At 44.4% G+C, this 20,780-nt stretch overlaps 2 pseudogenes; both read right to left on the bottom strand.

Annotated features, from left to right (window-relative positions):
• The window catches only part of LOC128578173 (T-complex protein 1 subunit epsilon-like), a 66,153-nt pseudogene that overhangs the window by 24,110 nt on the left and 21,263 nt on the right, over positions 1–20,780 (bottom strand).
• Positions 3,785–5,327, bottom strand: LOC128578172 (heterogeneous nuclear ribonucleoprotein A1-like; annotated as a pseudogene).

Below are 20,780 nucleotides of genomic sequence, written 5' to 3' on the forward strand. Positions count from 1 at the left end.
AGGAAGGAGGGAGGGAAGGGAAGGGAGAGAAAGAAAAGGAAAGGAAAGAAAATCTACTCCGTCTTGAGTAGATTCTAAATCATATGTAACCAATTCTTCTGTTTATGCAACTGACAATGAGAGGTGAGACCCAGAAGAGAGAGGCATCATGAGAATTAAAACTCTGGACTCTGGGTCAGAGTAACAGAGGTTTAAGTATCAGCTCTGTTGTCTAACGGCTCCTTTAACCTCACAAAAGCTACTTAACCTGCTTCTTCACCTCTCAAATAGAAATAACAACACTGTCCTGCCATGGTGAGGTGGTTAATAAGGATTATGATAGCAGGTGAACATTCATTGAGGGCCTTCTGTGAGCCAGGCAATGGGAGAAAGTCTCCACATAAATTTTCTCATTTAATTCTCATAGTACCCATGCAATATTACTAGTGTCCCCATATTACAAGTGAGAAAACAGAATTAGAGAGGTCAGTACCCTTATCAAAAGTGGCCCAGCTAATAAATGATCAAATCAAGATGGATCTATAGGCAGTCTGCCTCCAGAGCCCCATGTTCTTAACAATGCGCTTCCAAAAAGCACGTAAGACACAGAGGAACTGCCAGGTGGTGAGTGTTCAATAAATGGTCATTATTAAAATGAATAATAAAACAATTAGATACAGTGGACATAGTTCACAAACATCTACTTTTTGTTTCAACACACTGTACCTGCAAGACAAAGAAAAATTTAAACAATTTTGACTCTGTGACTGTGAAGTGCTTCTTCTCTAATAGGACATATTTGAAGATGACATACCGATATTTCATTTTAAAATTAACTTAATGCAAGATTCCTCATCCTGCCTATAAGACTCAAGAGTTCATAGATTTGTGCCATCCAATGCAGTAGCCCCTAGCCACATAAATTGAGAGGCATAAAATACGTGTCAAATTTCAAAAATAAAAAATGTAGGGCAGTGCCTGTAGTTCAAGGAGTAGGGCGCCAGTCCCATATGCCGGAGGTGCCGGGTTCAAACCCAGCCCCGGTCGAAAACCACAAAAAAAAAAAAAAACCTATAAAACTCTTAAAAGAAAAATAAAAAAATGTAAAATATCTCGCTAATATTTTATATTGGCCAGATGTAGTGGCTCAGGCTTGTATCCCAGCACTTTAAGAAGCCAAGGCAGTAGGATCACTGGAGACCAAGAGTTTGAGACAAGCCTGGGCAACATAGTGAAACCTCATCTCTACAAAATAATAATAAAGAAATGAGCCAGGGGTGACGGCATGCACCTATAGTCCCAGCAACTCCGGAGGCTGGGGCAGGAGCATCACTCGAGCCCAGGAGTTCAAGGTTACAGGGAGCTATGATGGTGCCACGGGCAGCTGAGTGAGGCCCTGTTGTGTGTGTGTGTGTGTGTGTGTGTGTGTGTGTATCTCATGTTGATATAATCCAATTTAGGATATATTAAGTTACATAAAATGTATGATTAGTATTTATTTTCCTTGTTTCTTTTTACTTTTTATAAAGGGGCTACAAAAATTTTCTAATTATGTTAAGTGGCTAATGTTATATTTGTACTGGACACTAGTGGGCCTGGCAGTGAGGACTGAAGCAGGTTAAACATAACTATGCTTTATAAAATTATACTTTGAGTTCTAAAACCAAATGTCAACATGTAATCAAATGATTATCATATAAAAGAGTATATTGATAACGATATGAATCTAAACCCTAGATTACATTAAAAATGATCAAGAAGTGGGGAAAAGGAATGGTGTAACAGTAATCAGATGAATGTATGTTTGTTCTTGATTCTCAGATATGGATCTTCACATCCTAACACATGCTGGAGCAGAATTTGGTCTATGATGGATGAGTGGGAATAGAGGTCCTGGAGGGACTGCGGCAGCAGTGTTGTGTGTCAGAACAGCCTGGGACACAGGGCAGAACTATCAGGCAAAAAAAGTTGGAAGGAAGAAGGAAAATAACAAATGTTGCCTCTTAGTTTCCTCACTGCCCTCCTGCCAGACACCTGTCAAGCAGATGAAGGCAGGGTGTGACTTGTCTCCTGCCACTCTTCCAATAACAGGAAGTACTAGCCACAGAGGCCCAGCCCTTCCCTTCCAGCTCCCGAGTCAGCGCCAGGTCCTGACTCATCATTCCATTTAGTCCAGTCATAGTGACAAGCTGGAAAAGAAGGGACACATCAGGTGCCGAGAATACAGGAGAGGCCCTGAATAGGGGGGGAGGGTGAGGGGAATTGAATGGGGATAGCGTCCGTTTCCCACGTCCTCTCCCCCAGTTAATTTTGCTGTCACATCTGCCGCATGCCCCAGGTAGCCCAGACCCCACTGACCCCAGGCCACGCAGGCAGGTGTGTTCTAGGGAAAAATGGCACTTCTTCCCGCAACTTCGTCAGGACAGATGTCTCAGTCCCACCATGGCCAGAGCTGTAACTCACCATTTTCTATTCTAGTTGGTTAGAAGGACAAAGACAGAGCTCTCCTTTACAGTTGAACAGAAGGTCTTCTTCCATCTGGTGCTGTCTGCCTAATTTGTTCTCCTGCACCCCTATGGGAACTCTTGGTCAGGGGTCAATGTGAATCCCTCACCTGCCATCCTGGGCCCCATTTAATCAAGTGGAAGTTACTAAAAGTGACTATAAAGTGTATCAAATGCTTTGAAATTGTGTGTATTTTTATTTTTATTTATTTATTTATTTATTTTTGAGACAGAGTCTCATTTTGTCACCCTTGGTAGAGTGTCATGGCATCTGCATAGCTCACAGTAACCTCAAACTCTTGGCCAAGCTCAAGCGATTCTCTTGCCTCAGCCTTCCCAGTAGCTGGGACTATAGGCACCCATCACCACAGCCAGCTATTTTTAGAGACAGACGCTCTGGCTCAGGCCAGTCTGGAACCGGTAAGTTCAGGCAATCCACCCACCTTGGCCTCCTAGAGTGCTAGGATTACAGGCATGAGCCACCATGCCAAGCCTTTTATTTTATTTTTAAATAAGTTATTGTGTATATTTGAGGTTTACAACATGATGTTATAAGGATACACAGACACACAGATACATACAGATAGTACAGTGGTCCTCCCCCCACCCCCGGGTGAAGCAGATTAACATGGTATCTATCCTCTCACAGTTACTTTTTTTTGGTTATAAGAGCAGCTAAAATCTATTTATTTAGCAAAAATCCCCAATACAATACAATTTTGTAAACTTTAGTCTCACATTAGTTCTCTAGACTTGTCCATCCTACATATCTGCTATTTTATATCCTTTTACTCAAATGCCCCTCAATTCATCTCCCCATAATCCCCACCTGTGGTAACCACTATTTCATTGGCTTTGTATATTTAAGCTTTTTTTTTTTTTTTTTTGAGCCAGAATCTCCCTATGTCGCCCTTGGTAGAGTGCTGTGGTGTCACAGCTCACAGCAACCTCAAACTCTTGGGCTTAAGCCATTTTCTTGCCTCAACCTCTCAAGTAGCTGGGACTATAGGCACCCGCCACAATGCCCAGATATTTTTTTCAAGAGAATTAAATCGTTTATTGATTATACATGATAATAGTAGATACACAAGCTTCATTCTCATCTGTAATTTTATCTGGTACCATTATTCAATATATATTGAATTTTATCTGGTACCATTATTCAAGATATATTGCATAGGATATGCCAAAAATCACCTTTATAACCAATAATTCCATGATTTTTCTTGGATGACCCCTTAAATGGTGAGCTTCAGGTCACAACAGTAACCCTCAGTTCAACTACACCAAGTTTTCTGAAGACAATGGCTTCTTCACCCAAGCAGGTTGTAAATGAATTTCAAATAGAACCTGGCATCACCCTGAAGGAATTCTAGCTTCACACTTTTGGAAAGTTTACCAAAATGGCTTCAGAGTAGACTAACTTTAACCAGCACATTTAAAAAAAAAAAAAAAGACACATTTATTCAGCATCATGATCAGACTATTACATTTAGCAATCAACAGCATGGGTGCAAAAAAAAAACTACATTAAAACCCTTTGTTGGAATCTTTACACTTTCCACAGAACAGAAGCTAAAATAACCTGTTATACAATTAGTCACAAATACAGTCCTCGAGTTTTTTGCCCATACACATGAGTATTGTCTAAAACATGTCTTCTTTGTAGCAGCTAGGCCCTGCCACCACTGTGCTTGGCTGAGTTCACAAATCTGTTGTAACCTGTAGCTTCCCTGTCACTTCTCCGGCTCTCCTCTCCTACTAAGCTGTGTTTCCTGGGAATAATTAAAACCTTCTCCCACTACCATAGCTACTGCTGCTACTGGAACCACCACAGCCACCTTGGTTTCATGGTTTGACAAAGTATTGGCCACCACTACCACAAGGGCCAGAGCTTCTGCCTCCAAAATTTCCTCTCTTCATGGGTCCAAAATTTGATGACTGATTGTTGTAATTGCCAAAATCATTGTAACTTCCACCACCTCCAAAATTGCTTCCATCATTACCAAATTCATTGTAGCCATCCCCACTGCCACCATACCCACCACCACAACGGCTGCCACCAAAGCCACCACGACCACTGAATTTTCCTCCATGGTCAAAGTTGTCATTTCCACCAAAACCACCTCCACGACCCCCACCAAAGTTTCCAGAACCACTTCGACCTCTTTGGCTGGACAAAGCACTAGCCATCTCTTGCTTTGACAGGGCTTTCCTTACTTCACAGTTGTGGCCATTCACAGTATGGTATTTCTGAATGACCATATCCACAGAATCATGGTCATCAAACATAACAAAAGCAAAGCCGGTCTTCTTGCCACTGCCTCGGTCAGTCATGATTTCAATCACTTCAATTTTCCCATACTGTTCAAAATAGTCTCTTAAGTGATATTCTTCAGGATCTTATTTAATGCCACCAACAAAGATCTTTTTCACAGTTAAGTGGGTACCAGGTCTTTGAGAATCTTCTCTGGAAATAGCTCTCTTTGGTTCCACAACTCTTCCATCCACTTTGTGTGGCCTTGCATTCATTGCTGCATCTGCCTCCTCCACGGTGGCGTATGTGACAAACCCAAAGCTGCTGGAGTGCTTGGTGTTTGGATCTCTCATTACCACGCAGTCTGTGAGCGTTCCCCATTGCTCAAACTGGCTCCTCAGACTCTCATCAGTCGTTTCAAAGCTCAACCCTCCAATGAATAGCTTCCACAGCTGTTCAGGCTCTTTAGGAGACTCTGACTTAGACATGACAGCAGTGGGAAGAGACTTTAACGATGCTTCCTTCGCAGCGTCCACAGGCAGAAAGGAGTAAGCTAACGAATGTATCTCCAGATATTTTTTCTGTTGTTGTTGTATTTGTCATTGTTGCCTGGGAGGCCCAGGTTGGGTTCAAACCCGCCAGCTCTGTGGCTAGTGCTCTAGACTCTGAGCTATAGGCGCCGAACCTATTTAAGGTCTTTTTAAAAGCTATTCTATTTTTTTTTTTTTTTTTTTTTTTTGTAGAGACAGAGTCTCACTTTATGGCCCTCGGTAGAGTGCTGTGGCCTCACACAGCTCACAGCAACCTCCAACTCCTGGGCTTAAGCGATTCTCCTGCCTCAGCCTCCCGAGTAGCTGGGACTACAGGCGCCCGCCACAACGCCCAGCTATTTTTTGGTTGCAGTTCAGCCGGGGCTGGGTTTGAACCCGCCACCCTCGGTATATGGGGCCGGCGCCCTACTGACTGAGCCACAGGCGCCGCCCAAAAGCTATTCTATTTATAAGTAAGATCATGCAATGTTTTTCTTTCTGTGTCTTAAGCAAAGCTATCCTTCAAAAATAAGGGAGAAAGCCAAGGGCTGTGGCTCACCCCTGTAATCCTAACACTCTGGGAGGCCGAGGTGAGTGGATCACTTGAGCTCAGGAGTTCTTGACCAGCCTGAGCCAGAGTTAAACTCCGTCTCTACTAAAAATAGAAATACTAAGGCAAGACCTCTTGAGCCCAGGAATTTGAGGTTGCTGTGAGCTATGATGACCCCACAGCACTCTACCCCAGGACAACAGAGTGAAACTCTGTCTCAAAAAAAAAAAAAAAAAAGGCCAGGCATGGTGGCTCACACCTGTAATCCTAGCACTCTGGGAGGCCAAAGAGGGTGGATTGCTTGAGTTCACAAGTTCCAGACCAGCCTGAGGAAAAATCAAGACCCCCCTCGTCTCCACTAAAAATAGAAAAATTGAGGCAAGAGGATCACTTGAGCCCAAGAGTTGGAGGTTGCTGTGAGCTATGACGCTACAGCACTCTAACCAGGATGACAGCTTGAGTCTCTCTCTCAAAAAAAAAAAAAAAAGAGAGAGAGAGAAACACAGGGTTTTTTTTTTTTTCCCCAGACAAGTAAAAGCTGAGGGAATTTATCAACACTAAATTGGCCTTAAATGCATATTTTGAAACCTTGTTTGTCAATTTGCCAATACTTTTACTTACACAAGTGGCATCTTAATATTTTATTCCACAAAGATGTATTGAGCACGAGATGTGTGCCTGGCACACGTGTGCCTGTGTGTCTTTTTATTTCCATTTTCATACCAAAAGCTTATGGGCCCACTTGTACCACCAGGTGCTTGTGCTCCCCATGGGGGCCCTGAGCCTAGGGTCCAGGTGCAAAGATGGCACAGAGCACAACCAGCTGGGGAGGAGGATTTGGGGAAGGGAAGCTGCCTTGTTTGCCTGATACATTCACACACAGGAAAAATTGTAATTCTGGGACATTGTAAATCTAGGCCAACATGTGCACATTTCTAATGCCAGGCAGGGATAGATTTCTTCCATTCATTAGGTCAATTGAGAGTCTTAACTACTTTGAGCAGAGAGATGTTACCAGATTACATCAAGAAGTATATGGAGTAAGATGTTAGGTTTGGGGTGTGTGTATATGTTGGGAGGGTAGTTAAGGGACACCTGGGCACAAGGGGAAAGGAAGCAGAGATGTGTAGGGACAGACCTGCATGCCTGGGTGACAGTTTGCACACAGCCTACCTGAGAAGCCCTGGTGCCCTCCTCAAGTCCCAGCCAGAATGCACCTGGCTTCCCTTTACTTGTACAAAGGGAAAGCTACACTTTTCTTTTACTATAAATTCATCCACACTCTACAAGTTTGAAAGATCTGGAAAAGCATTAGAATACCTGGAGAAAACCATTGTTTGGGTCTTCAGGGAGTTCTGATGTTATTCCTTTTCTGCCTGTAGTTGATACTTTACGTGGAAATTCGTGTGTGTGTATCTTGAATTTTTCACTTTAGTAGTACATGAAAATCATTTTCCCGTGATGGTACATAGTCTTGATAAATAATTTTAAAAACAGCTTTATAGCCGGAAAGGCTATGTTAACCACTGTGATAAAAATGTGTCAAATGGTTTATGAAGTGAGTGTATGATGCCCCATAATCATATCATCGTATACAGTTATGATTTAATAAAAAAATTAAAAAAAAAAACAGCTTTATATTTACAGAGACTTTTTCCCTGGGTTTTCTTAATTCCTTACTCCCTAACTATGGGTTCAAATATTTGCCTTTTTACGAATAATGCTTGCATAGACATCTTCACAAACACACCCATCTACCTATTTATCTATATTTCTCACTCTATCATCTATCAAGATAAATGAGAAAGGAAGAGAAGATGGAGAAGATGTAAGAAGATGGAGGAGGCAGGGGAAGAGGAGGGGACGAGACCTACTCCTCCCAGTGGAGAACCACATCCGAGGCTGCAGAGCTGGAGTGAGCAGAACTGTGACCACAGGCTGCGACGGCGGCCCCGCCCTCACGCTGCGGACTGCTCGCGCGCCCCTGCAGCAGTGGCGTGTGGCCTTGGCCTCAGGCGGTCTCTGGCGCTTCCTGCTGTTCATTCTGCAAACCTGCGCGGAGCCGGCCGCTCCCAGCCCCTCTCCCTTCTGTGCTTCCTCCTCCATTTTGCAGCTGTTGCCTTGCCCCTTCATCCTCTGCTCCTCTCCAGTCTTCCGCGTGTTAATTTAGGAGTCCTAGCCCGAGGATCCCCTAGCAGAACCAGCTGCTGTCATTAGTTCCGAGGCAATCAGCAGGCCGAGGGGCCCTGGGTCCTCCTGGCGTTGCGGCAGGAGAAGGGAGTAATCTTGAGCCACCTCCCGGACTCGCCTGAGCCCAATGCCCTAGTTGCGGCTCCTGGTTTCTTGCTCTCCTCTCTCCCGGGACGAGGTGCCAGAAATGACTGAACCTGGGTGCAATCGGGGGACCGCACAGTCGCGGTCCCCTCATGTGTACACAGGAGGAGAGACACAAAGACAGGAGGCCTCGGGTCTCCAGGGCTGGAGACTTGCCACTTCCTGGCCCAGAACCCTGAAAATACTTGAGGGTGGTACCTTGAGACAGTGAGATGACTGTTTTGGAGTGGGTGGAGGGGCTTGAGGGGGACAGGAGGCAGCAGCCACCTCCCCTCATCCTTTGGACTCTTTATGGGTCTCAGAGCTCAGGCTTCCAGGGATCTAACCTCCAGTTACCCACCCCACCCCACCCCAGAATAACCTCAACTCAGAACCGGGCTTCTGGCAGTAGGGATTTTTCTTGGTCCAACTACCAGGCTAAGTGAATCCATGTAGGGCCAGGAGGGACCTCAGTGACACTCCACAAACCCTGTATCAAGTCACCCCAGGTGGGATCCCACTGGCATTCTGTCTCACACAGAATCCCCACTTACCATGCCTATATGCTTCTGTTTGCTTGGACCTGGCTATCTACACTGCAGTCCCAGACCACGGACTGGATCACCTGACCTCAGTCTCCTAAGAATCGTTTCCTGACAGAGGATGACCCCAGCAGCCAGACATGAGGGTTGATTCTAGAACCCACCCAGATGCTGCCCCAGGAACCCCACAGATTTCCCAAGCAGAGCCCATTCACTGAGAAGGCCGCCTGGAGGAGGAGGAAAACTGTCAGGCGGTACACTGATTCATTCACAAAGCTTAGATACTGAAGCTTAGACTGGTGACTGAAACTCCAGAGTCTCAGAATCCACACTCATTTTTCCACTACTATCAACACATTCACCAAGTACGATCCTCCCTCGGTATCCGTGGGGGACTGGTTCCATGACCTACATGGGTACCAAAATTTTGCATATGCTCAAGTTCCTGATATGAAATGGTGTAGAATTGGCATATAACCTACATGCATCTTCCCTTACACTTCAAATCAATTCTAGAGTATGTATAATACCTAATGCCATGTAAATGCTATGTAAATAGTTGTTATGCTGTATTTTTTTTGTGTGTGTTGCTATTTTTATTGTTTTTTCCCCCTGGATAATTTTGATCCTCAGTTGGTTAAATCTGCAGATGGGGAGCCCGGGCTAAGGAAGACCAGCTGTATGTATAGAATTCCCAGCAGTTGAGATAAAAAGGGAATAAGAAGGTGCTGAAGGTAGGAAGGAAGGAAGCTGACTCTTACAGCCAAGTGCAGTCAGGAACCTTGGTGCACCTGTAGGAAGCATTCACAGGGAAGCTGGGGGCTCTGGGGAGGGTTGCTCAGTTCTACCAGAGAGGCAAGATGGAGCCAGAAAATGCTTCTGCCCAGTGAAGCATTAGAACTGAGCCATGGCCAGGCCCAGTGATTCCTGTCTGTAATCCTAGCACTCTGGGAGGCCGAGGTGGGTGGATTGCCTGAGCTCAGGTTCAAGACCAGCCTGAGCCAGAGCAAGACCTCATCTCTAAAAATAGCTGGGCATTGTGGCAGGCACCTGTAGTTCCATGTACTCGGGAGGCTGAGGCAAGAGAATCGCTTGAGTCCAAGAGTTTGAGGTTGCCGTGAGCTATGACACCATAGCACTCTATGGAGGGCAACAAAGTGAGACTCTGTCTCAAAAAAGAAAAAAGAAAAAAAAAAACGAGCTGTGGGAGGTGTGAAGGGATTTACCCAGTAGATAGGGAAGGGCTGGGCTTTCTTGGCAAGAAAAGCAGGTGTGCAGTGGCCCCAGGGCATGTCCCAGCTGTCACCTCCAAGGCTGCCTGGAAGCAAGGGAGGTGGGAGAGGGGGTGGCATCCAGAACATGGCCACAGCCAGAGGAGTAGAGGAAATGTTTAGTCAGACTTGTGTTTGGGAAGGTTGACCACTGGCAGGGCGGGTGGAGGGGGACCTCTGGGCAGCAAGACCAAGTTGGGTTAAAGGGGGAGATCAGTCAGCTGTTAGGCCCTGAAACATAGATGATCTTTCTGCCTTCAGTGGACTGGTTTTCACCAAGCTCTCCCCTCCCCCAAGGCAACCTGATGACAATTTAAAAATATTCCAAAGCTCCCGGAATCTGGGGATGAGTCATTCTTTAGGATTTCTACAAAAGTATTTGACCCAAGCCATTTGTGTGTCACATTGGTGTGCTTTCCTTTTAAAGCCAGAAGAGGCTGACGACTACCCAGAGTTCTGCCTGTCGGTTTTGCTGTCTCATCTGGTTAGTGACCCACAATCTCTCCAGCTTGACATTATTGCCAAGTGGAGAGTGTCTGTCTTTTTCCCTGCCTCTGGTCTCAAGTAAGACCTGAGTCACCAGGGGGCTACAGCTGGAGCAGATTGGCACCTTGAGGGTTTCTGTTTTTCCTCAGAATTTGAGGTGCATCCTGTAATGAGGTAGAGCCCAACCTCCTTAAAACTGACTTTGTTCCGGGCGGCGCCTGTGGCTCAATGAGTAGGGCGCCGGCCCCATATGCCAAGGGTGGCGGGTTCGGACCCAGCCCCGGCCAAACTGCAACCAAAAAATAGCCGGGCGTTGTGGCAGGCGCTTGTAGTCCCAGCTACTCGGGAGGCTGAGGCAAGAGAATCGTGTAAGCCCAAGAGTTAAGAGGTTGCTGTGAGCTGTGTGACGCCACGGCACTCTACCGAGGGCGGTACAGTGAAACTCTGTCTCTACAAAAAAAAAAAAAGAAAAAAAACTGACTTTGTTCCTACACATCTTTAATGGATCTCAAGGCAGGCAGCGAGGTAAGGGAGGGAGAAATAGCAGCACTGGTACCAGACAAAGAGGGTCCTGGCCGCCTGTCACTGTTAGCTAATATGCAGAGATGGGGATAAGTCCAACAAACTTTGTCAGAAGGCCAGCAATTCTGGAGAACAGTGAGAGTAGCCTCTCTAAGACTATTCTGTTCTTCCATTTTCAAAGCAAAGACCATGTTAACTCTTATTTTATATAATAATCAGCCCAATGCAGTGACCTACCACAACATTTCCGATTCAAAAGTCAGTTTCCTAAATCAATCTTCCTGAACTATTCAAGGTGGGCATCTTTAGGGTAAGAGCTAAATTCACAAAACAATAAGAATGGGAGACAAGAGAGGGAAGGTCAGGCAGGACCAAAACAGACCAGGCCAGCATGGTGTTGGCCCTAGCCTGACTGATTCCATCTTATTCTCACTACATGTGCTCTCAGCACTGAAGCTCCTCAGGACCTCCGGTACGGCCTTTGACACAACCACTAGGTGCCATGCCTGTCACTTGTCAGTGTGCTTTGCTGCCATTTGTATACTTGAATAAAGTTTGAAATTCTGTAACTTTGTCCACAAAAACAAAGGGAACAGTTAGGAAATGAAAATCATATTCACGAGACAAGAGATGAAGGCTAGAGTTTACTCAGGGAGTGTGGGGAAACTACCACATACTCCTTACAAGCTTCTTGAGAATTTTGAGTTAAGCTACAGAAAAACAGCAGCCTGGTGTCCGGCATGTAGCAGGCATCAAATAAGTGCTAGGTTGCCACCCTTCCCCTCCCTGAGGCAAGTTCTCTGAGAAAGCAGGCACAAGGGTGTTCTCTGTGGGGATAAGGCGGGATGAAGGCCTGGTTCCAGCTCCTCAGAGGAGACAGGGTTGTTTGACCCCTTACCCCTTCAGGGCCTTCCTGAACACTGTGCATTGGACCACAGCCTGGGTGCAGGCTGCCACTGGGGCCTCACCCTTGCTCTCATTTTTGCAGAGTCAACCTGAAGTCCAGCTAGTGTGGCAACTAAGCTGCCTCCTGGCCCACTCCCCTTGGTTCTTTTTATTTTTAATTTCAGATTAATGTAAGGGTACAATGATTAGGTTACATTGTTTGCATTTCTAAGTTAAAGTTCAAGTTGTAGTTGAGCCCTTCATCCAGGGGGTGTGCTGTATACCCTTACTTATGTGAGAACATACCAATCCCCCTCCAGTTCCTCAGTTCTTCCCTATTCAATACCCACTCCAGCCAAAAGAAAGGCCCCCCCACCCCTACCCTGCATATGTTCCCTGTCCCACTGTCCATTTGGTATGACACCAGCTCCAGGTGCTCTCTTTATAGCTAGGAACAGCAGGCTCTGAGCCTGAGGGCCCCATGGCAGGATGACCCAGGGTCAGGGCAGGACATGAGCACTCAGGCTGCAGTAACGAATAAGAGCTAATCACTTTCATGTTGAAAGATTTCCCTGTTTTTCCATATTTCTCTTTAGCTATGTGGCCATGGAAAAAGGATTACTGGGCCCAAGAACATAACCCTCCTTAAGGTTTTTTATTCATTTGCCAAATTTCTTTCCCAGTGAGTTGTTTTATCCTCCCAACCTACATTATACTCCATCTTCAGCACTGAGTACCATTGTTTCTGAAATAAATTAGCATTGAAACAATAAGAATGGCCCCACAGAAGAAAATACATAGGAACTTTACAGACAGAAAAAAGAGCAAGAATCAAGGCCCCAGGTCATGCACCTGCACCAGGTGGCCAAAGAGACCACAGGCAGATCAATGAAAAAGCTGGAATGTGGGGGAAGGGGCTTAGAAGATAGGGCAATCAGAAAGGGCCAAAATGGGCATATCCTTGAACTCTAGCTAAAGGAATTTGGGCAGGCTGGGCAAGGTGTAATCCCAGCAGTTGGAAGGCCAAGGCAGGTGGATTGCCTGAGCTCATGCGTTCAAGACCAGCCTGAGCAAGAGCAAGACCCCATCTCTAAAAAATAGCCAGGTGTTATAGTGGGAGCCTGTAGTTCCAGCTACTTGGGAGGCTGAGGCAAGAGGATTACTTGAACTCAAGAGTTTGAGCTTGCTGTGAGCTAAGATGCCACACAGCACTGTACTGAGGGTGACCAAGTGAGACTCTGTCTCAAAAATAAATAAATAAAGGAATTTGGGCCACTTTTTAAAGATGAGGAAAACAATTGAATGGGTTTCAGCAGGAAAATGATATGGGAATACTTACCTTTAGATTTGATCATTTGAGCTGCAGTGTTGAGGGCCAATGGGAGAGGGATCCAAAACAAAAGGGTGTCTTGGTCTGCTCGGGTACTATACACTCAGGGCTTCAACAGCAGAAATGTATTGCCTTGCAGTTCTGCAGGCTGGAAATTCAAGATCAAGGTGTCAGCAGGGTTAGTTATCTGGGGGCTGTGAGAATCAGTTCCATGCTTCTCACCCAGCTTCTGGGGGATGTGAGAATGAGTTCCATGCTTCTCACCAAGCTTCTGGGGGTTGGCATTCCTTAGCTTGTAGAAGCAAAACCCTGATCTCAGGCTTCATCTTCACATGGCTTCCTGTGTCCAGATTTCCCCTTTGTATAAAAGCACCAGTAAGACTGGTTCAGGGCCCACACTACTAAGCTCATTTTAACTTGATGACCTCTGTAGAGATCATATCTCTAAATAAGGTCACATTCTGAGATACAGGATTAAAATTTCAACACATGAATTGGGGGAGAAAACAATTCAACCCATAACAAAAAGACAGAATAGGAGTCTAGGACTTGAACTAGGGCCATGGAGGGACAGACAAAAAAGAGAGACTAGAACAGAATTAATTTGAGGATGTAAAATCCACAAGTCTTGCTATTTCATGAAACGTGGACGAAGGTGAATTCAGCTTATAGGTTTGCAGTACATTTACTCCATAAAACTCCATTTTAGAGTTATTTGAGTGTTAGTACCAGAGGAGGGAGTTGGAGGAGAGGACTAGAGGGGATTAGACTGTAAAGTGACAAGAACATTCTAGATATATTGAGCTCGAATTATCTCTGGGACATTCCCATAGGGCAGTAGTTCTCAACCTTCCTAATGCCGCAGCCCTTTAATACAGTTCCTGTGGGTCGCAACCCACAGGTTGAGAACCACTGCTATAGGGCAAGCAGGAGAAAATCAGAGCTTGCAGACATATTTGGTATTTAGAAGCATATAGGTAAAATAAAGGACATAATTGACCAAGGAAATCAGGTACAGAGAAGACAGAAGGTCAAGAACAGAAGGAGAGGGCACCCCCAAAGGTAAAGACTGCTTAGTATCAGAAGTTCACTGATGGCTCAGTGCCTGCAGCTCAGTGGGTAGGGCACCCATACACTGAAGCTGGTGGGTTTGAGCCTGGCCTGGGCCTGCTAAACAACAATGACAACTGCAATGAAAAAATAGCTGGGCACTGTGGCGGGTGCCTGTAGTCCCAGCTACTTGGGAGGCTGAGGCAAGAGAATTGCTTAAGCCCAAGAGTTCGAGTTTGAGGTTGCTATGAGCTGTGATGCCACAGCATTCTACCGAGGGTGACATAATGAGACCTTATCTCAAAAAAAAAAAAAAAAAAATGAAGTTCACTGAAAAATTCCAAGGAGGAGCAACCTTCTACAGAAATGTTGGATGTATGAGAACAAGGACTCTGTCTGATTTGCTCACTGCTATGTATCAACTACCTACAACAGTGCCTGGCACAGAGTAGCTGTTCTATAATTATTCGATGAATAGACTATTGAAGGAACTACTCAAAGAGAGGTGTATGAAAAATCAGGAGGTCACTCAGGAGCTGTGTGACTGATTATATCTCCTCTACCATGCCTTTTTCAAAAATACCATTCTTTTATGTTACTGAATTTCAGTAACTTTAAAAAATGAGCTATTTTTCATTTTGAGAACAGTCTCACCCTGTGCCCTGGGTAGAGTGCCATGGTGTCATAGCTCACAGCAACCTCAAACTCTTGGGCTCAAGTGATCCCCTTGCCTCAGCATCTGCCACAACATCTGACTACTTTTTAAGAGGCCAGGTCTCCCTCTGGCTCAGGTTGGTCTCAAACTCCTGAGCTCAGGCAATCCACCCGCCTCAACCTCCCAGAGTGCTGGGATTACAGGTATAAGCCACCACCCCTGGCCTCCTAAAAAGTAACTTCTATTTAAAAAATAGATAGCAGGGGATGAGATAAGATGGCCGACTGAAGCCAGCTTTCCACAGAGGCTCCCATCCAGTAGGAGAGTTAAAGGACAAAAATTCAGCAAGTAACCTGGTGGATTTGAGCTTCACTAAGAGAGAAGGTTGAAGAACGCACGTCAACCCCACTGAGGTGAGCTGTGACCACAAGGACCCAAACAAAAGGTACAAAATCCATCAACAAGCGAATGGGAGTCCCCTCCCCCAGGAGAACGGCTCAGAGTGCCCCACAAACAATCGGGCAGGGTTCAAAGGTCCTCCCAATACACTCCACGGGAGAGACCCTCTAAAAACTGGACCTATCTCCCCTACTAGGGTGCCACGGCATCCTCCTGCCAGGCATAAAACTCTATAAACTGTATATAGTCTCTACCTGGAATTCTGAGCTCCCAGCTCTCCCCTTTACTCACACTGAGGTCTGGAGGCCAGTCCTGGTCAGCGGAGAGGGGACCGCACCGGAGTGGTAGTTCCCTGAGGCACAGTGCGACAGCCGTCTTTTGGTGACAATATGGCCAGGCATAAAACTGTGTAAAGCTGTGTGTGTTCTCTGCCTGCAACCCCAGGCTCCCAGCGCTCCCCACATTCCCCTCTGCTCTGGCTCCAAGGTCTGGAGGCCTGTCCCCCAGGGGTCCAGACTCTTGGGCGATTGCTCGAGGGGTGTGGACAGTGCTGGGCTGCAGCCGGTTGGTGCAGACTCTGGGGTACGGGAGCGGAAAGAGGATGGTTGGCCGGAGGGGAGCTACACCAGAGCAGCGGTTGCCTGAGCCATAAAACAGCAGCCCTCTTTTGCTAGCAATAGGGCTTACTACCAAATATTCTGAAGCCACACCCCCTGTCTCCCTGGGCAACCAGAGACTCTGAGTATAGGATTTGCCTGAGGCTACTCCAACTTGCAAACTGGGGAAAAACCCAGGGCGGGACTGACCCAGAGGTCCGCTTTACTAAACCTAAGATGCACCTGGCCCTCAGGGGATCGACAGCCTATAGACAATACAAGAGCAAAGACAAGCTGATTTGGAATTCAGTTCAGCTTCTCTTCTGCAGGGGAACTGCAGAGTTGTTCTGTTCTGTCAGTAACATTAATCAGGGGCAAGACTGGACCTGACTGAAAAACCCCCAACCTTTATCAAGCGCCCAAGGTTGTCAGGCCTCACCTCCTCCTGCTAGAGAGAGGCAGAGCACAGCGGCCTGGCAGAATTCCTTGTGATTCAGGCAGGTGCAAACTCCTGGAGTACCGATTCACTACAGGCAACTGGGTCAGCCAACTGCAAGGCTATCAGTGACTGGGTGTTACAGCGGTGCAAGGTGGGGAAGGAGGCATCAACCTTCCCAGACTGATCTATTGGCTGGGTGGCTCATCCTGACTCCACGCAGCACTGGAGCAAGCCACACCAGAGTAGTCACCAGACCCCTGTGATCCAGTTCCCAGAGACCTCTTAAACTCTCTCAACCGAGACAGGTGCAGACTGAGACAATTGATTTGGACTTTTTGAACTGAACCAATCGCCTGAGGACAAATCAGGTGGTGTCCTGGGTGCACGGTGGTAGGAAGGTTTGATTTTTCTTTTCCAATTGTTTGCCGGTGGAGGGTGGGGTGATTTAATTGCTGATATTTCTCCACAGCTGAGACTTCAATCCAGAGTATCTGTTTCACTAGGGTGGAACAGAAACCAGCTGAAAACAAGACAGAACCACTTAGCCCCACCACACCAGACAGGGCCCCAGTTTATCCGGCCACAACACTGCACAGGCCTCGACAAGGCCCGAGGGGAAAAAATCAGAGGGAGTAAAACAACCATGGGGCAGAATCAGCGGAAAAACTCTAGTAACATGAATAACCAGAAGAGATCAACCCCCCCAAGGAAAGATATGGCTGATGCAATTGAAGATCCCATTCATAAACAACTGGCTGAGATGTCAGAAATCGAATTCAGAATTTGGATTGCAGACAAGATTAACAAAGTGGAATTAGGAATTCGAGGAGAAATTCAAAAGTTGTGTCAAGAATTTAATGAATTTAAAGACCAAACCACCAAAGACTTAAACACACTGAAGCAAGAATTTGCAGCCCTCAAAGATATGAAAAATACAGTAGAATCCCTCAGCAACAGAATGGAGCAAGCAGAAGAAAGGATTTCTGAAATCGAAGATAAAGCCTCTGAACGCTCCCAAACTCTCAAAGAGGAAGAGAAATGGAGAGCAAAAACGGATCATTCTCTCAGAGAGCTCTGGGATAATTCGAAGAAGGCAAATATCCGAATCATAGGAGTTCCAGAAACAGATGAAGTGGCCTGGCTGGGCACAGAGGCCCTTCTGCATGAAATTATGAAAAAGAATTTTCCAGACATGCCTAGAGATTCTGAAATTCAGATAGTGGACACCTTCAGAACCCCAGCACGACTCAACCCCAATAAGACATCCCCCAGGCATATCATAATTAACTTCACTAAGGTTAATATGAAGGAGAAAATCCTCAAAGCTGCCAGGAGAAAGAAAACCATTACCTTCAAAGGGAAGAATATTAGAATGACTGCAGATCTCTCTGCTGAAAGTTTTCAAGCCAGAAGAGGGTGGTCACCGACTTTTAATCTCCTAAAGCAAAATAACTTTCAACCCCGGATCTTGTATCCAGCTAAACTGAGTTTCATTTATGATGGAGAAATTAATGACATTCATATGTTGAAGAAATTTGCCATAACCAAACCAGCTCTTCAGGATATTCTCAGACTTATCCTCCATAATGACCAACCTAATCCTCTACCACAAAAGTAAACTCACTCAGAAACTTCGGATCAAACTCCAATTTCCACACTGGCGAAAGGATTAAAAATGCCCACTGGACTTTTGAAAAACTCAATACCCAAAACTTCACCAGACTTATCAATATTCTCCATTAATGTGAACGGGTTAAACTGTCCTCTAAAGAGGCATAGGTTAGCTGATTGGATACAAAAACTCAGGTCAGATATTTGTTGCATGCAAGAGTCACATCTTAACTTAAACGACAAATACAGACTCAGGGTGAAAGGATGGTCGTCCATAATTCAGGCAAATGGTAATCAGAAAAAAGCAGGTGCTGCAATTTTATTTGCAGACACAATAGGCTTTAAACCAACAAAAGTAAGGAAGGACAAGAATGGTCACTTCATATTTGTTAAGGGTAATACTCAATATGATGAGATCTCAATTATTAATATCTATGCACCCAACCAGAATGCACCTCAATTTATAAGAGAAACTCTAACAGACATGAGCAACTTGATTTCCTCCAGCTCCATAATAGTTGGAGATTTCAACACTCCTTTGGCAGTGTTGGATCAATCCTCCAACAAGAAGCTGAGCAAAGAAATCTTAGATTTAAACCTAACCATCCAACATTTGGATTTAACAGACATCTACAGAACATTTCATCCCAACAAAACTGAATACACATAGTTCTCATAAGCCCATGGACCTTACCCTAAAATCGATCACATCTTAGGTCACAAGTCTAACCTCAGTAAATTTAAAGGAATAGAAATTATTCCATTCATCTTCTCGGACCACCATGGAATAAAACTTGAGCTGAGTAACAACAGGAATCTGCATACTCATACAAAAACATGGAAGTTAAATAACCTTATGCTGAATGATACCTGGGTCAGAGATGAGATTAAGAAAGACACCAACTTTTTGGAACAAAACAACAATGAAGACACGAACTATCAGAACCTCTGGGACACCGCAAAGGCAGTTCTAAGAGGGAAATTTATACCACCGCAAGCCTTCCTCAAGAGAACGGAAAGAGAGGAAGTTAACAACTTAATGGGACATCTCAGGCAAATGGAAAAGGAAGAACATTCCAACCCCAAATCCAGTAGAAGAAAAGAAATAACCAAAATTATTTCCAATTTCAATTAAATGAAATTGAAAACAAAAGAATAATACAACAGATCAATAAATCAAAAAGCTGGTTTTTCGAAAAGGTCAATAAAATAGATAAACCTTTGGCCAACCTAATCAGGAAAAAAAGAGTAAAATCTCTAATCTCATCAATCAAAAACAACAAAGATGAAATAACAACAGACTCCTCAGAAATCCAAAAAATCCTTAATGAATATTACAAGAAACTTTATTCTCAGAAATATGAAAATCTGAAGGAAATTGACCGATACTTAGAAGCACATCACCTTCCAAAACATAGCCAGAATGAAGTGGAAATGTTGAACATGCCCATATCGAGTTCGGAAATAGCATCAACCATACAAAATCTCCCTAAAAAGAAAAGCCTGGGACCAGATGGTTTCACGCCAGAATTCTACCAAACTTTTAAAGAGGAATTAGTACCTATATTACTCAACCTGTTCCAAAAGGTAGAAAAAGAAGGAAGACTACCTAACACGTTCTATGAAGCAAACATCACCCTGATCCCCAAACCAGGAAAAGACCCAACAAGAAAAGAAAATTATAGACCAATATCACTAATGAATATAGATGCAAAAATATTCAACAAGATCCTAACAAACAGAATCCAGCAACACATCAAACAAATTATACATCATGACCAAGTTGGTTTTATCCCAGGGTCTCAAGGCTGGTTCAATACACGTAAATCTATAAAGGTAATTCAGCACATAAACAAATTAAAAAACAAAGACCATATGATTCTCTCAATCGATGCAGAAAAAGCTTTTGATAATATACAGCATCCCTTCATGATCAGAACACTTAAGAAAATCAGTATAGAAGGGACATTTACTAAACTCATAGAGGCCATCTACAGCAAACCCACAGCCAATATCATATTGAATGGAGTTAAATTGGAATCATTTCCACTCAGATCAGGAACCAGACAAGGCTGCCCATGGTCTCCATTGCTTTTTAACATTGTAATGGAAGTTTCAGCCATTGCAATTAGGGAAGAAAAGGTGATCAAGGGTATCCACATAGGGTCAGAAGAGATCAAACTTTCACTCTTTGCAGATGATATGATTGTATATCTGGAAAACACTAGGGACTCTACTACAAAACTCTTAGAAGTGATCAAGGAATACAGCAGTGTCTCAGGTTACAAAATCAACATTCATAAATCGGTAGCCTTTATATATACCAACAATAGTCAAGTTGAAAAAACAGTTAAGGACTCTATCCCATTCACAGTAGTGCCAAAGAAGATGAAATATTTGGGAATTTATCTAACAAAGGACGTGAAAGATCTCTATAAAGAGAACTATGAAACTCTAAGAAAAGAAATAGCTGAAAATATTAACAAATGGAAAAACATACCATGCTCATGGCTGGGAAGAATCAACATTATTAAAATGTCCATACTACCCAAAGCAATATATAATTTCAATGCAATCCCTATTAAAGCTCCACTGTTATACTTTAAAGATCTTGAAAAAACAATACTTCATTTTATATGGAATCAGAAAAAACTTCAAATAGCCAAGACATTACTCAGAAATAAAAACAAAGCAGGAGGAATCACTCTACCAGACCTCAGACTATACTACAAATCGATAGTGATCAAAACAGCATGGTATTGGCACAAAAACAGAGAAGTAGATGTCTGGAACAGAATAGAGAACAAAGAGATGAACCCAGCTACTTACCATTATTTAATCTTTGACAAGCCAATTAAAAA

This window comes from Nycticebus coucang, chromosome X, assembly GCF_027406575.1.
Source record: "Nycticebus coucang isolate mNycCou1 chromosome X, mNycCou1.pri, whole genome shotgun sequence".
NCBI lineage: Eukaryota > Metazoa > Chordata > Mammalia > Primates > Lorisidae > Nycticebus > Nycticebus coucang.